This window comes from Tyto alba, unplaced genomic scaffold (assembly GCF_018691265.1).
Source record: "Tyto alba isolate M040663 unplaced genomic scaffold, T.alba_DEE_v4.0 Super-Scaffold_9, whole genome shotgun sequence".
In the NCBI taxonomy this organism is placed as follows: domain Eukaryota; kingdom Metazoa; phylum Chordata; class Aves; order Strigiformes; family Tytonidae; genus Tyto; species Tyto alba.
In genome coordinates, this window is record NW_024881330.1 from 31,044,792 (window position 1) to 31,061,467 (window position 16,676).

Below are 16,676 nucleotides of genomic sequence, written 5' to 3' on the forward strand. Positions count from 1 at the left end.
ACCAAACCAAAACAAAACAAAACAAAAAACTAGCAAAAGAGGATTGGGAAGCTACAAACCACACTGGAGTCACTTGTGTGATGCTGAAGCAAAAAAGGTAAATGCAAATCTGGGATGTAGAGGTGTAGGTGTAGTTCATCAGACACGGTGGTGGCAGTTTAGGAAATTAAGTTCAGCAGAAATCAACAAGACTGAGAAACATAATATATGAGGAGTGAATACAGAGTAATGGGACTGGCTTGATTTCAAACAGAGAAAAGGCATAATGAGAGTATGTAAAATATTGTCATAAACGTGGCAGTGATTGTTTTCTGTGAACCCTCTGTATACAAGAAATTGGCAACACTGGTGAAAAGGATTTATGCAAGGTGTAGGGAAAATCTGTCTGTTTATAAGGAGAGTTAAGTCCTGAAGCAGCTGGGGAAGTTAAAAAATCCTTGCTTTTAGAGGTTTTTAAGAACAGATGAAGCATTATTTGGACTTGTGCCATCTGGACTTGTTCTTATAGTCTCAGCTCAAGAGATTCAATGATATCAGATTTCTCTTGCTTATTTCTTATCAGTATCTCTTTAGTCATGGGGAGATTAAAAAACCATCACCATAATGCAACTATAAATGGAATACTGAAGAACACACATGCATTCTTTTTCACATTTCATGAAGCCAAAGCTATTTCCAAAACTTCCAGTTTGACTCATGATTTTTAACACTGGGAGACTAGCCACATTGGAATCGAGATAAATAATAAAGATCAACAGCAAGAAATACTCAACAATTTTTTTAATAGAAACATACATGAAACATATAGCATACATGAAACCAAGACATATGTACTGTTAAATATGTGTAGTATTCTTACATCTGTATATTTCAAATCAGAGTAATGCAGTAATGTACTTTTATAAATTCTCAAAGACAGTCAGAGAACTAAATACCATTTAATACTGTCATATATCTTGAAATATACAATTTCATAGAAAATACTTGATTTACTCACAAGATGAAACACTAGGGGCCAGTGAAGGCACCAAAAATAGGAACCACAACGCATCACGATTCATTCTGAATTGTGTACAGCAGCCCACAGATGTCTTCTGTATTGGAAGCCTTAAATTTCATGTAACTGTAAAAAACAGATGTGCCATATGTTTAAATCATGAAATCCAGCATTTTGTGCTATTTGTAAGCTCAGATGGTGGGCTTCAGGCTATTGGAAAGGTACTAAGAATTGTATGAATATGAACTACTATATTTTATAAGAGTTGTGAGTCACAATTATTGTCCAGAAATGAGGAAGGAACACTAAAGGTGGTGAACAGGTAACTCCAGCAAAAGATTATCACGTGTACTTTGGATGTTTTCCTTCCATGTAAGTTTGGGTTCTGATACCTCTTCCTAGGTCAAGGCTCTGACTCAAACTAGCCCTTTTTTCTCTGAAAGTAGGAATTAATTTTTACTGATTCAAGTGATCTGCAAGTCAGATGTATAGTTTAACCAAGTCACTTAAGCTGACTGTAGAGACAATGAAAACAGATAGGCATTTGCAGGCACCAGTTCATCTTACCTTAAATTATTACATTATGGTTATTTTTAATATTATACCAAGATGATCCATGTCCTGGAAAGGCTTACGGGGCTGCCTAGGTTATAGAAGCAACACATGATGGAGGTTCCAGTTCTAGCTTATCTCTGCTCCTACACAGGCAGCTAGTTGAAATGACAAAAATTTTCAGTGTTTGTTTTCTGGACCTGAGCAATAGTGTGGGACAAATGGAAGATCCATTTCCGATTTGCAAACTGATTATTTAGGGCCTGTTGTGTTGATGCATATTTAAATAACTTAGTGCCACTTGAGACACACTAGAGTATCTGACAAATTCCTGCAGAGCTGGTATGTATTTCGCAAGACCTCTGTGAGACCCATTCCCTTCTAGAGGCTGCTGGAGAGATCCCCCTGGATAGCTCAGATGGCACTAGGTGTTCATGCATGAGTAAATGAATCGAGCCCAAGGGCACTAAATTTGGACTTCAGCCCTCTCGACTAATCCACCAGTCTGAAATGTTCAAACCATAAGAGGAGATGCTGACATAAATAGCTCTGTACCTACTTATTAAATCCTCTGGCGGAGAAGGATGAGACCTGAAAAGGGGTCAGGGATGGTGGAGGCACGTCAGCATTGCTTGACTCCATGGACAGGCAGCACAGAATCTGTTTCTTTGGGTAGAGATACATGATCTGAATGACAAAACACAACATATCGTGGACCTCCTTCTGTGAAGCCTCTTGAGGATAATAATGTGATCACCCTTCTCTTATTATTATAAATAGGTTATTACACAGCCCTGACTTCTTTAACCTCTATAGCAGTATTACTCCACAAGGAAAATAATAACTCAGTGGTGAATTATATTATTTCTACAAATAGTGTGAGAAATTGTGGATAACCAGAAAGGTTAATCCCTGTTTAATCTTCAGTTGCTGTGCTAGTGTGGTATAAATCTGACGGTAAATGGGGGGCAGGAGAGCAGAATAGAGCCCTTGTCTCCTACATACAATACATAGTCATCTGAAGTTTGCCTCTTACTTTGCTTTAGCACTGTAATTTCTCATAAAAGGCTTGTGAACTAACAATAATTGGAAAATAACTACTAAAAAGAATGGCATTTATCTGCCCTTTCTGGCATGTTCTCTTTAGATGCAAGAGCCTAGGGAAAGAAGAAATACTGCAGCTGAAATGCACAAATCATTTGTTTTCAATACAGGAAAAAGGTTCCTCAAGGGGTGGCTAAAATACTCAAAGGATCTTCTACACATCCAAACAACCCTTAGATAATTCTGTCCATAGAACTGCATACCAGGTATGGAAGCTACTGAAAACAAGTGTTTATTCTCTGTGTGGTATTTTTTGTCCCTCCCTGCTGCTAACAGTAGTCTTATGACACCAGACACAGCATAATTTGACATTTAAAATGTATGGCACCGTGACAATGATATATGAGGAAACATTTACAGAGCCTGGCACAAGAAGTGAAATTAATACTGAAAAGCAAATGACTTGCTTAGATTGGCTGCTATTTCTCAGTTTGCAAGGTAAATATTCAGTGCAACAGTTAAACTTGGGAACACAAATAATTGATAGCTTTAAAGCAATGACTGTAGATATTTACAGCCTACCTGCTTAACTACCTGTTTTCTGCCAGCACCAATGTTATTTTGCTGCAGGCATGTCTGGCTATGTCATCAAACGTAGCTAAAAATAATCACACAATTTGAATTCATTACTTTCTTCATGCGAAGAAATTATCTTTAAGATTTCAAAGAGAAAAGGTTACAAAAACACAACTGAAGAAAACAGCCCATGGAGAGCACTCAAGAGAAAGTATAAAAAATTGAAATTAATAGAGTAGTGCTCTCCCTCCAAAGTATTTAGTCTTCTTCTGTACAATTTTAAAAACAGTTTGTGAAAGAGAAATTAAGAAATACACTGATTTTTTTCTGCTAGGCTTCCTTCCCCCTCTGCCATCCCTTGGGTAGCACCTCCTGCTCATTCAGGGCACATCCTCATTCTCGGTTTGCCTTAAGCTCCATCATCTTAAAAGAGTTTTCCTGAAGGTCGAGAAGAAACAAAAAGCATATATCAACATGAAGGGAAGAGGAATAATCTAAGTGTGGGTGACAAGAAGGAATCAGAAAGAAACCAATCATGTCCTGGGTAGCAGAAGAAGGACAGAGAAAAGAAAAGCATTGTACTCTAAATTCCAGCCCTTCCCCCCCACAGGAAGTCATTTGGTTATAATATAAATTGACAGAATAGATTATGTAAAAATTATAAACCACCAGTAATATATCCAATGATCTCATCACAGCTAATGTTAGTACAAGGAATGCTTTGGGCTAAATTTTCAAGTGGGCAGCTAAAATTGATAGCTGTGTTGTCAAGGACTAAGTACCAAATGGGTCTTTCTCAGATCTGTTTTCTAGGGTGACAAGACAAAAGCAAGGCTCCTATGGCCTTGAGCACTGCTAGACTAAATTTTGCAGGTGATAAAAGGTCTGTAATCTCCACAGAGTGCAGCTGACTCAGCACCACTACAACACATTTCTGCCTCATACAATCATAGCTGGGACTTTGAAATGGCTAGAAGGTTATCAGCCAAGATCTTCCTAATGGAAGATCAAGTCCTGATATACCTCCTGACTTCTGGATCTAAAATTGCATTTGTTCAAAGGTGTTAGTATATATACTTGGTTGTAGAAGCATTTGTTCATGTATGACTCTGAATGCAGACTTCTCCAACTGAAGGAGGTCAAAAAGCAAGGACTGCATACTTTGTTTCTATTTGGCTCAATCCCAAATTAACAATCCCGATGTCCAGCTTCAGAGCCAATGTTAATTTACATTACCCTTCATTATATTAAGTTTTTCCTTAGTTAAAGAAAAAACAAACTCTGGGATAAACAATTTTTTGTCATTCTTTAGACACTCAGATCTACCATGAAATATCAGACTGGGTTTTGAAACATTGATAATAAAGAAAATAATCTTTCCTTTAAATCATATCTTTTAATGTCCTTTATTAAACTCTATAAGGTCTTAATTTATATTTTTAGTAACTGTTAAAGAGCTCATTAACTGATCAGTTCATTACATAATGTCAATAACATACTTTATTTCTAAAGTGGAAATTAGAAGCAGAGTAAATCTCCTATTAAGCCCTAATCCTGAAAATGGAACCACATGGAGAAAAACTGGTTTTAGGTAAAGGAAAAGAAAGACAAAGTCTTATCCCAGAAAGCAACACAGCTACTTCACCTGGTCCCGTGTTGAAGGGCCTTTTGTAAAGTCTCTACACAAAGTCTTTTTCCTCCTATAAAAGGAATGATCAATAAATATCAACTTGCTTCAAATATCAACTTTATAACTTGAAAATCAACTTCTTTAAAAATTCCCAAATCAGAGCTATTAGGCTGCATTTTGGTGAGAGCTGTGTCCTTCAGGAAACTTTCAAAGTCAAGTGGTGTCTCACCTGTAAATTGCACCTGGCACAGACACTGAAGGGATTTAAGTTGGTAGTAAAGGTTAGCATCCCCAGGTAGGTCCTGCAGCATGGATGGTTCCAATGAGTTCCTGCCCCAGCCCCTTACTGAGACAATGCATCAAGACAGTATCTCTTCTCTTCCTGACTCAGACGACTTCCACATCAGCTTGTCAGCAGGTCAGATTCCAGCTCAGAAGCTTGAGACTGTCATGCCTTTCGGGATAATCAGGAGAGGCAGATGAATAAATGTATTATATATGTTTATTTTGAGGAGGTTTACAGTTTTCGGCACTGAAAAATAGGAGTGTTGTGGGAGGGAAAAACAAGACTGGCTATCCTTTTCTTTTAAAACCCTATGGTGTCTTCTGGGAACTCATCAGGAGTTATGATTCATTAGACTAAGAAGACTATCCTGGATAAATAAGATTAATAACACCAATTATGCACCTATCTGGACCAAATACTGAAATTGAAACAACTACACTAAGTTCTACATTATTATACAAGAAAATGCTTTATAAATGCTGCCATTTGGTGTGACACAGTCCACATCGAAGTCCTGTCCAGAGCCAAGTAGCATGGTGTTCAATCTGGTGGTCATGTTGCCCAACAGCAGAATCCACCATATACCACAGTGAGAGTGCTAGAAGTACAAAGAGATTGAAAAAGTGATCTCCTCAAGACAGGGAGAGGGCAAGTTTGGGAGAGAGCCAGAACATGGACCAAGAAAGTGTTTACTGCATGACATATCCTAAAAAATGTGTTGTAACTCAAACAAAGTTATAAATTTGACAGAAAATTGTCTGGTATAAGTAAGCAGCATGTATTTTGCTGAGGGATAGATCATCTCATCATAAGGGTCTGTTCTGGATGTGGAAAGCAAAACCATCAATCAGGAACAAAAGTAATTAATTAGTATTGTTTACATTGAAAGAATTCAGAAGTTACCAGGAGAGTAGTAATGTGCTCCCATTCCTAGCTCTGAAATAAGAAGGTGAAACTCTGTAGTTTCCAATGTAATATTGTGGGCCTAATATTTCATATGTTGTCGTGGTTTAGGCCTGGTTGGCAGCCAACCACAATGCAGCAGTTCTCTCTCCCTTCCCCTCCAGCAATGAGAAGGGACAGAGAGCCAGGCTTGGGGTTCAAGATAGGACTGGGATGGGGAAAAATTCCCCTTTATGATCACGAGCAAAAGGCAGACTCGTTAGGGGAACTAAAAAAAAGAACATACATTTATTACAGACACTAACAACACATAACAGAGTAGGACAGTGAGAAGCATTGCCACATCTTGAGAACACCTTCCCCCCACCCCTCCCTTCTTCCCGGGCTCAGTTCTGCTCCCGATATCTCTACCTCCTCCCCCAGTGGCGCAGGGGCAGGGAATGGGGGGTGCAGTCAGCGCTGCCACTTGCTTCATCTTCGGTGAGGGGAGTGTCCGGAACTTGTTCCTCCTGCTCCATCGTGGTCCCCCTCTCACAGGAGACAGGCCTCCACAAACTTTCTCCCACATTAATTCCTCCCATGGGCCGCAGCGTTCCCCACACTGCTCCGTCATGGGTCACTAACTTCCTCCGACTGGATTCCCTCCCACGGCTGCAGCCCTTCCCAAGCTGCTCCGGCGTGGGACTCCCCCGCATGCTGCAATCCTCCCAGCGCTGAATTACAGCAGTGGGGCTACCTTTTCCCATGAGACCCTGGCCTTCTTCGGGCACAGAACCTTGATCAACTGAGCAGGAGCAACAGGCCATAAATCAATGTCTGCTCCACCGTAGATCTTCATGGGTGGCAGGGGGGGCCGCCCTGCCGTCTCACCACAGGATACAGGGGGGTCTCTGCTCCGGCACACCTCCCCCCTCCTTTCTTCCTCCGTTCCTCCACTGACCTTGGTGTTCACACAGCTGCAGCAACTCCTCCTCACAAGTCCCACTGCCCGTCACCATGTCCCTTCTTAAATACGTTATCGCAGAGGTGCAGCCGATTGGCTCAATTTCCCAAACAGAAGTGGAGCTGACGTGGAGCTGGGGGAGCTTTGAGAAGCTTCTCACAGTGGGCTGCCCTGATAGTCCCCTCCCCTGCCACCAAAAAAAACTCCACCATTCACTCAACCCAGGACATATGTCTTTTGCAGTCACTTCCTTAAAACAATGCAGAATAACTGCGTAAGTGAATATAGGCAAAACTGTGCAGTTGGAATCATAACAATTAATACTTTCATCATAATCTGAAAGAATAATAAACTCTTTAACAACTGACATGAAGTAAGACTGATTTGTTCAGCATAACTTGCCTGATGCTGTTAAAGCCAAGCTGCACAAAAAGAAGGTAGATTTATATATTCTTCAGCATAAAAAATGTCAAAAAGTATTGGGAAAAAAAGCTATGTTCACTCTCACAGGAAGATGATTCACCATCCACCCCTTGTAGTCACTGAAGTGAGACACATTCATTACCCATTATGCTGAGGACTTCTATTTTTCCCCTTTTGGTGAATAAGCACTGAATTACCATATTACCAGGCCATCTCACCAAACACGGTGGCTGCTGCTTGTCAAAATAATTGTAAAAATTTTATCTGTGAGGAACTCCAGACATTTAAATCTATGGAAGCTGCCACTGCTAATAACAGAGATTTATATTCCATTCTGGGAGGGGTGTACACAAATTCTAAAAATCACCCGTAGATACCACATGCATGTTCAGTGAATGCCTGTGGTTTAAGACTCTTCCTTTCATAGAAGAGAAGCATTTAGCAATCTTCAGGAGCAGGGAAAGAAATCACTAGATGAGGACTTACAATGTTCTAAATCCTCTAGGCCCCATGTTCCATGTGGATTAGATTTTGAATTGACAGCAAGATGCTGTTCTAAACATAAAATTTACTATTTTTATGTAAAATTTAATTTCACTTTTTCCCTAGCTTCATTTTATTCTTTTAGTCAGTTTACTCAACAGTAGTAGAATGTAACCAGTAGGCTGGATTTTTTGCCAGTCTCTATCTTTGGATGTAGCTAACTTGATGCTACCTATGTGTTGCTGCATTCTTATCATGAAATCTACTTAAAATAAATAATAATCACTGAATTAAAATGTAGTGCTGCCATCACTGAACTGTATACTCCACTACATTACACAGAGATCTGCTTATTACTGTATCTGTGGATCTTGAGAATAAACCAATTTACATTTTATGGGTGTTATAGAACTGTACAGAAGGATCCTCCAGGCTACTATATAAAAGGGCTTTCATTTATATTATTTGCTGCTTATATGTGGAGTTTACTGACTACGTGTTTGCAGAAACAGGGACAATGAGGTAAGTTCAATCATTCTATTAAAAATGATGGCATAAGAACCAGTTACTGGCACCAGATTTGATCCATTTAGAATTTTCAGTTATTTGATGTGCAATTGACTATCTCTTGTTCCATTTTTGAACTAAAATTTATATTAATCGTGTGTGTTTAAACTTTGATAAACATAGCCAAGACAGGCACCCACCAATTCAAAGTGTTTTTTCAATTGTCCTTCATATTTTTGGCCAACTATTTTAAATTTCTAAGTGGTTTGTATTCTGCTCTGCTTAAAACCAGAGTGCTATGTACCAGTGCAAAGCATGCTGGGATACCTGCACAGGCCATGGTTGGGGCAGGCTTTCTGAGTTCGGGCCAACCAAGTTTCAAGCTTTGATGAAACAAAAACTAGCTCATTTAACCTGACCTCAGAGCATTTGGGAAAAAGAAATCTCCTAAAAGCCTAGATAAAGTCATAACAGTCTAGCCCTTAATATTTTCCTTCTTCCACCTGACAAAAAAAAAAAAAAAAAAAAAAGATAAAGCAGACATCCAACAAATTCTATACATCTGTTCAAAGTGTATAAATATTACAAATCCAGAAGGTATGAAAAAACATTGAAATTACACTACCCACATGAAATTGATTTGATAATAGATTAGGAAAAAGTAATTTCTGTTTGGTCAGAAAACTAATGCATGCTGATATTTTTGTATAATGATTTACAAAACAAAGTACTCAATATAAATACAAGAAGCTCCAGAATCAGACTGAAGCATGATTATTCACTTTGCCCTACACTTGGAGAAGTATATGAAGCTTTTTGCTGCCATTGGCACCACAATGTAGCAACTGAATGCAGTGTTTGATTACTGTACAAGAAACGGGTAGTTCACATTTTCCTAACATTTTAATGTAGTTTGATTAGCATCAATAAGCTACAAAGTCATGTATTCAGTGTTTTCAAAAACAGCAGAAAAAGTAAGCTCAAATAATTAATCCATTTTCTTGGTAACTGGAATGAGGATGGGCCATAGAGGCAGATCAGATCTTCACAAAGTGAATCTCAGCCCAGACTCAGTCATAAGCATGCTGCAGATTAAGCTGCTGTTTGCTTTGGCCTTTAGATAGTTTAAGGCTGGGTACTAGAAATGTAGATTTCAGTCATTTGTCACACTCCCATACTGAACCTCATCAATTGTGAATTTAGCGCAATTCAGAAATAACTCAATCATTTTCACTCAGTCAGATTTCGTCATCCTTTATGCCGGTGGAACTGGCTGCCAAGTGAAGGACTCCATCATATGAGGTATCCTTCTCCTCACAACTCATGTACAGTCTGAAGATAAAAAGGACATTAACAGTCAAGTAATGACTACAACACCTCAGTTTTCAACACACTGTTGCAATAAATATATAACAGGGACTACAACAACAGCTATTAAAAAAAATGTTAAGGAATTGACCTTTATTTTAAACATTTTAATCTTGTCCTACTTTACTTAATATCTTGCATACTGTCAGAATGTAGACAGACATGAAGATTCCTAGAATTGTTCTACAGATATGAAAGAAAAGTGACTTCTATGCAACTGCCTTTTTTTATTGGAAGTGAGGTACTTGTACACAGCATGCTGCCTCCTCCAAACTGAGCTGCAGCTAATCTTACAGAGGAAAGCTGCTGTGCAGGAATCTCAGACATTTATAAGTGAGTAGCAATTTTAATTCTGAACATATTGAAAGACTTACAACAGAAAAAATGACCTATACAAAAGGCAAGACTAAAGAAACAAAGAATAAAGACATTTGTATCAAAATGTGTCAAGTATAATTAGAAGTTTAGGTGGAATAAATGTACAGCATGACATAAGAATGATAAGACTCACTTTCCTGTTTCATAATCTGGTTTTCCTGCCCTCTAGGGATCTGCCTGTCATCCAGTAACAATGTCATTTTTCTCAGCATTTCCCAAAAATCAGTTCTCAATCTACTCAAAAAATGTTCCAAAAGGGTCTGTTTGGTAGATGAAGCCAAACTGAACCAACTCCTGTGAGAGTACACTGTGGCTCCCACCTGCCCTGTATCCACTCCAATTCAGTAGCTTAAAACTATCATGCCATCACAGCCAGGGTCTGCACCAAACTTGGGAACTCTGAAGAATTCGCTTCAACCATTCAGACATGATCTGTGGGGGCATTTCGAGTCATTGATGCTTCTAGCTCCTAAAACAACTTTTGAGTTTACTTTAATCAAGCTTTTGAGGAAAATGAACCTTATAACGCTCTCTTTGAACTAGTGGATTTAACGTAACTTTAAGCTACAAAAAATTATGAAGAAAAGCCCTGTTTTCCTTTTCTCTTCCTTTTATTCATTGGTGTTGTGAATAAAAGGGTTTTACTTGGCTCCATCTCAAGATAAATTCAACCCTCCAACAGTACTCCTCACAAATCAGCTATGGTGACAAAATCAGCATGTATTGCATGCATGAGGATTATACTGAACTTTCTGAGTGAAAATGAGACATTTTAAGATCCTCTTTGATTCATGTGTACATTCACTGAAAAAGAAAAAAAAAAAAAAAAGAAAAAGAAAACCTCTGTGTGAACTGATGCTATCTATTGGAAATTTGATAGAAAGGCATTTGCTATGCATATGTCTAGGTTAGGAGTCAAAACAAAGAAAATAAGGCAGCATACTCCCTAGATTACTACCCATAAAATGTGTCCTGCTAACTTGCTCTATTAAGGAGCTAGTTTTAGTTACTCATGCAATTTCTTAAGCTCGATTCCTATACTGATTTGGCTGAACTCCTAGGCTTCATGGGATTTTTGAGTTTGTCTTTTTCTTAGACGGTCTCAGATGGTTTATTCCCACATATCACCTTCTCATTACTTTAAACAAGGTGTTATTTATACTAGGTAGTTCAGATCCTCTGACTAGGAACATGCCTCTTCTGCTACTACACCCTGAACAACAAATGTTCCAGCACATGGCTTAGATGCAGTTTCAAATAACAAAAGATACACCTCACTGAACTTCAGCTGTCTAAAAGACTGGCATCGAGTTCAATGTCATCATGAAAGCTTCTTCTATGCAGTCAATGGAGAAAGACAGACACCTCCAGAGTGTGATTCATCTCATTTATTCCAGGATAAGATAAAGTATCCACTGGAAGTACCTGCCTCTCTGCTCTTGAGGCAACCTACACAACCAGTCCAGAACTGATAGCTAACTTTCCAACACTTTCAATTAAATGACATGAATCCCACCCTTACTGCCTGAGGCTGTACCTAATTACCAAGAAAAAAACAGAGCATGCTTCAGGATTTTGATTGCCCAGCTGGGATCCTGTTGGAGCTCGCTTGGCTTTCCTTTCTGCTGAAATCAGAGCAATGGGATGCACCAAGGAAGTAGCCTGTGCACTCCAGGGTCATGGTCTGAAAAGGAGCCAGGACGCAGTTTCAGACAGCACCTCAATAAGATTAGCAATGGCAGCTTACAGCTGTACAACATTTCATTGCTGGAGACGTGCCTGCTCAGCATGGTGCCGTGCTGCAGAGAGATCCCGGAGGCTCCTTGGAACAAGCTAGTCCAGAAGCAAGATAGCTGCCTTGACCCAGCCCCACATATCAGCTTTTCATTACAGCTAATTAGCTACTTTAATTCGGCACACTGCCCTTGTTATATGCAACCTACATGGTTCAAAGCCAGCTTGGTTATATCTTCATTTTTAGATATAGCCAGAATGCCTGGAAACACACAGACTTTACTAGCTTGTACTTTAAAAGTTGCCTCTGCAACTAAATGATTGGAAACCCATTTTCCCCACACGAAAACTTATTTTCTGGAGCATAGTTCAGGCTCAGGGGAGATAAGGGAGGAGAACTGTAGAAGGACAAGCCCTGAACTATAAGGGACAGTCTACCAAACCACAACAAACAAAAAATATTTCCATATTGATGAACCTACATAGCTCAACCTGCTCCCAGTGCTTATGTGCTCAGAAAAGTTTATAAAGTAGAGGTGGAAAACAAGTGTCCCATTCTATCCCTTCAAAAATTTTGAATGCTAAGATTTTCAATCATAAGTTATAGCCCTGTATTATGCAAATACCTGTACTTTTTGATCCATGTTTGAATGAAGGGCTTTTGAAAGGGCTGTCCCTTTGTGGCCTTCAGCAATGACAGAGCTGCCCCTGGGGACAGCCTCACACTTGGGTCTGGAATAGCTGAAGCATGAGCACAAAGTCACCAGAACTGTCCCAGTCTGTACTGCTTGATTTCTTCCTAAAAGTGGTATAAATAGCAAAATTAACTAGGGGCTCATCCAACAGTTAGTGAATACAGTGCTCAGCGGTGAGCAGACTAAAGCCTTCAGCAAAGCCTGATGCATCATCAGTGAGAGCCTGCCTGCTCCCACCTGGAGGATTATGCTTTAACTTTGTAAAAATACCATTTGTCCGCAACTGCCTCAGCACCTTTATTTATCCTGGGCCCCTGAGATTAAAGCAGCAGGTAAGCAAGGAGCTTACCTCCTTACCTCAAGGCCAGAGTGAGGAGCTGCTACCACCAAGTCCTTTTCTCCCAGTCACATGCTTACACCACCGCCTTCAGTCTTCACACAAATCACAAACTCCGAGCTCACACCTATGCCACAGCAACACTTTGGAGTAACAGTAGCTGTAGGCAGCACAAGACACGAGTAGCTGAAAGCCTCAGTGGAACTTCAGGCAAAGAAGGATTTCCAAGTACAAAGCAGGAATGGAGGGATGAGTTTCCATACTGTATGCATTCACTGAAAAAATGATTAAAATTAGCTGCCATTTGGTTTCTTGAGGTCTGAAGACTAGGAAGTTTGAAGTAATTCATAATTATTCAAGTAATACCAATGAAGAGTGGGAACTAACATCAGCACATGTCTATCATTAACAAGACTCTTTGGTACATATACTGTATGCCCTTCCCGCAAATCTTTTATTGGATTTAGTATGTTATTTGGGAAAGCGACTCAGTTTTTCTGTACATCTTCTATCTCCAAGTGAGGTTATTACCATAAAATCATTAGCAGTAAGGCAGAGAGAGTCACACAGGACACTTCTGACTCACACTTTATACTGAAAGTCAACAGTGCAATGACTTTTTTCAGGGTATTCACAGGCAGACATCAGAATGACGTGGAACTTAACTTTGAGATATATATATTTTGGCAGCATCTGAGGGCAAGGAGCAGCTTAATACAACTACAGCACGTAAGGCCAAATGCTCTGCTTCCTAAGTGCTGTTCACGGTGTGCAGAAAAAACAGAAATGAGCTCTGTATTCCCTTTTTGGTAATTCCCCAGGCACAGGGAGCTCTCAGCAGAAACAGACCCTCAACATTACCTTTCCAAAAAGCTCTAGATGGGAACTGACAGGAGCACAATGCTTTCTGACAGTCTCCAGCTGGCATGGAGACTATTGCAAACTGGTAAAATTCTCATCTTATCTTGAACCTCCATATTGCACCACCACCAATAATGACAGCTGAGCAATTCTCCTTTTTTCCCTTTTCCCACAGCATAAGATAATCCACACAAGAAAGCTCTGATCCTTCAGCCACCAGGAAAAATAACAAAATTTACTAGAGGTAGATGTGGGCTTCTGATGATCCACTGAAGTTATATCTGTGCAATAAAACTAACTAACTTTGAATTTGTATTCTAAAGATGATTTGGAATGACATGAAAAAGAACCAGTATTGTTCTATGGGCTTCTGAGCACTGTAACTCCACGACATATGCTAAAATCTTCCATTTTCACCATCACAATAAATATATTAGTCCACTCACTGACATCCATTACTGAATATACATAAGTCCTTATCAAATTTTACCTTGCTGAAGGCTGATATGCTATTTCAATGAAATCCCGATGCAGTTTATTTTAGGACCTGTAAGAAAGGATTCTGTGGTACATTAGCATGTTGCTGCCTCTGAGCGTGAGCACAAAACTCAGCTGATTAATAGAGTCACCCTGTCTCCCAGTATAGTCTTGGAAATAAATGTCAGACATGCTTTCATCTGTACTCAAATCTGAATCAAGTCATCTAAAGGGACAACATACCCCTTCACGTACAAGTTCACCCTGAATAAAACACTTTCTACATGGTACATGAGACTGAGGAAAAAAAAAACATGAAGAAATTAATTCCAGCTCTGAGACATGCTCTTTTTTTTTTTTTTTTTTCATTTATGGATATGCACACATTAATCTCTTTGCCTTTTTTAAATGTCTGATGGAAACTGGCTTCACAGTTGATGCCACATCTCGGTCTCATGGGACATAAGGAGAGAACAGCTTGATCTACAAATGGAAGTGAAATTAAAGTTAGTTACATCATACTTCAATTTTTAGTAACATGGGAGGTTCAAACCCACACACTGGAAAAGAAACACCAGTGAATACAGGTGAAAAATGATGCAACAAAAAAGAAGTAACAGGAAGCTTAAGTACCTTTCTAACCAGTTTGGGATGGGGGATGAGTCCCAATAAGATAGACAGAGTAACCTTGGGCATTGTCTTGCAGAAGGATGTCTAGCTGCATGCACAGATTCAACATACACAGTCACTGAAGCAAACACTCAGCTGCACCAACCATAGCTTAGATTTTTTAAAATATAGATACTAATAAGATTTTTAAGAAGGGATAGACAGTTTGCTACAGTCTCTTCCCTGTATAACTAATATATTAGGAGATTTTTCTTTTTAATTCTTTTGCTATTTGGTTAATTCTAATCCTCACTGTTCTCATATGGCTCCTACAAACCACGTATTAAGGAAAAATGTATGTTTATCAATTCATTCAGTTTGTCAATGTATTTCTTATAAAATTATATGAACGCTAACTCCTCAACATTCAGGAGAAATGCCTAAGAGCAAACATTTTGTTTATAAGCAACTTGATTAAACCTAAACATCATGTTCATAGGTGATGAGACAGCTAAAACAATCTCCTGCTCTCATCTGAGTACTGAGGGGAGAAAGGGGATTCAAAATGCAAAACGAGCTTCAGACTTAAAAATTAAATTATGTGAGCCGTTCAGACATAGTGTAAATGCCACTGAACGTTAAACCAAACAGATAATCTTCCCCTTAGGAAAAAAAAAATGTTTTAAATTAATCCAAGCATGGGATTAATTCAGTAAAATTACAGTCTAGCCTCCCTTCCACCAACTCCAATCATAAACAGCCCAATTCTGCAAAAGAACATGTATACTCCTTTCACACTGATTGACGTTGATGCCAATAATGCTTGCCAGGACTGCATCTAGGGTTGTTATTTATACCATGTTTTGCAATAAGGAAGTAATCATACTCATAATCAAATGCAGAATCAAAATATACTTACTTTGCATTTCAGGGCTTAACACAGTAAAAATCTCTTTTCAGCACAGCTTTTCTACCATAGAGAGAATTTTAGTTAAATGACAGCACTTCTAACAGCATTCATGGTCAGCACTGACTGGCAAAGAGACCAGACCAGACCTGACTCTTAACTGGGCTGTTCAGCTGACCATTAGCTTAGCAGGACAGAAACAGCCAAGAACTGACAGTCCCAGTTTCTCAGACAGCCTGACAGTAGCTGCCAACTCCTCCATTGCAGGACAGTGAGACAGTCATTCCCATTTTAATAGGATAGCAGAGCAGTTTCACATTCAACCCTGGTATAATCATGCTGAAATCAAAGAAACAGACCATAAATCAATCCTCTAGTGTGAGAAATAGCAACCTCAGCCCATCCTCCAGACACACCACAGTAATCGAACAAATGCAGGTCCAGTGTGCAAGGGAACAGTCCAAAAAGTGACATGAAAATGTGGAAGTATTTGTATAGACATGAAGAAAAGTCCTTTCTCAGAAGAGAGCCCAAGCCAAAACACACTACATCGTGACTATCCAAGTGTCCCTGTACAAAACACCCTTTGCAACCATTTGTACCACTCCAGCCTTCTGAGCTCTCCTTCACAGCTGGTACCCCTACACAGCGTACAAACAGGCACACTCCCAAGGGTGCTTCTTACCTTGAACAAACTTCAGTCCATGATCCTTGTTCAGTAAATGATTTAATGGCATGTATCTATGCTTTTTTTAAGCAAAACTGGAAACACGTGCCTGAACTACTGATGCAGTGGCATCTAAGTCATGTTTCAGCACTCCCCAGAACAAGTTTCTTCTAGAAGAATGGGAGAAAGGATGAACCATCAAACCTTCCTCCATCCTTTAACAGACAGGGGAGGAGGCTCAGAGAGATAAAGCAACTTGCCAAGGACCATTCAAGAAGACTGTGGCAGAGCTGGGTACT

General features: G+C 39.4%; 1 long non-coding RNA gene across 4 annotated transcripts; it reads right to left on the reverse strand.

Annotated features, from left to right (window-relative positions):
* Nucleotides 1–814: 814 nt before the first annotated feature.
* Nucleotides 815–15,827, reverse strand: LOC116965315. Of its 4 annotated transcripts, none has more exons than XR_004409282.2 (6): nucleotides 15,723–15,827; nucleotides 14,208–14,264; nucleotides 12,877–13,131; nucleotides 5,029–5,253; nucleotides 4,815–4,869; nucleotides 815–3,607 (listed from the first exon to the last, which is right to left on the reverse strand). It is a non-coding gene; the product is annotated as an uncharacterized LOC116965315 (long non-coding RNA). The 4 variants fall into 4 exon arrangements; XR_004409283.2 differs by having other exon boundaries at nucleotides 14,208–14,279; XR_004409285.2 differs by lacking the exon at nucleotides 14,208–14,264.
* Between the last annotated feature and the right edge of the window lie 849 nt (nucleotides 15,828–16,676).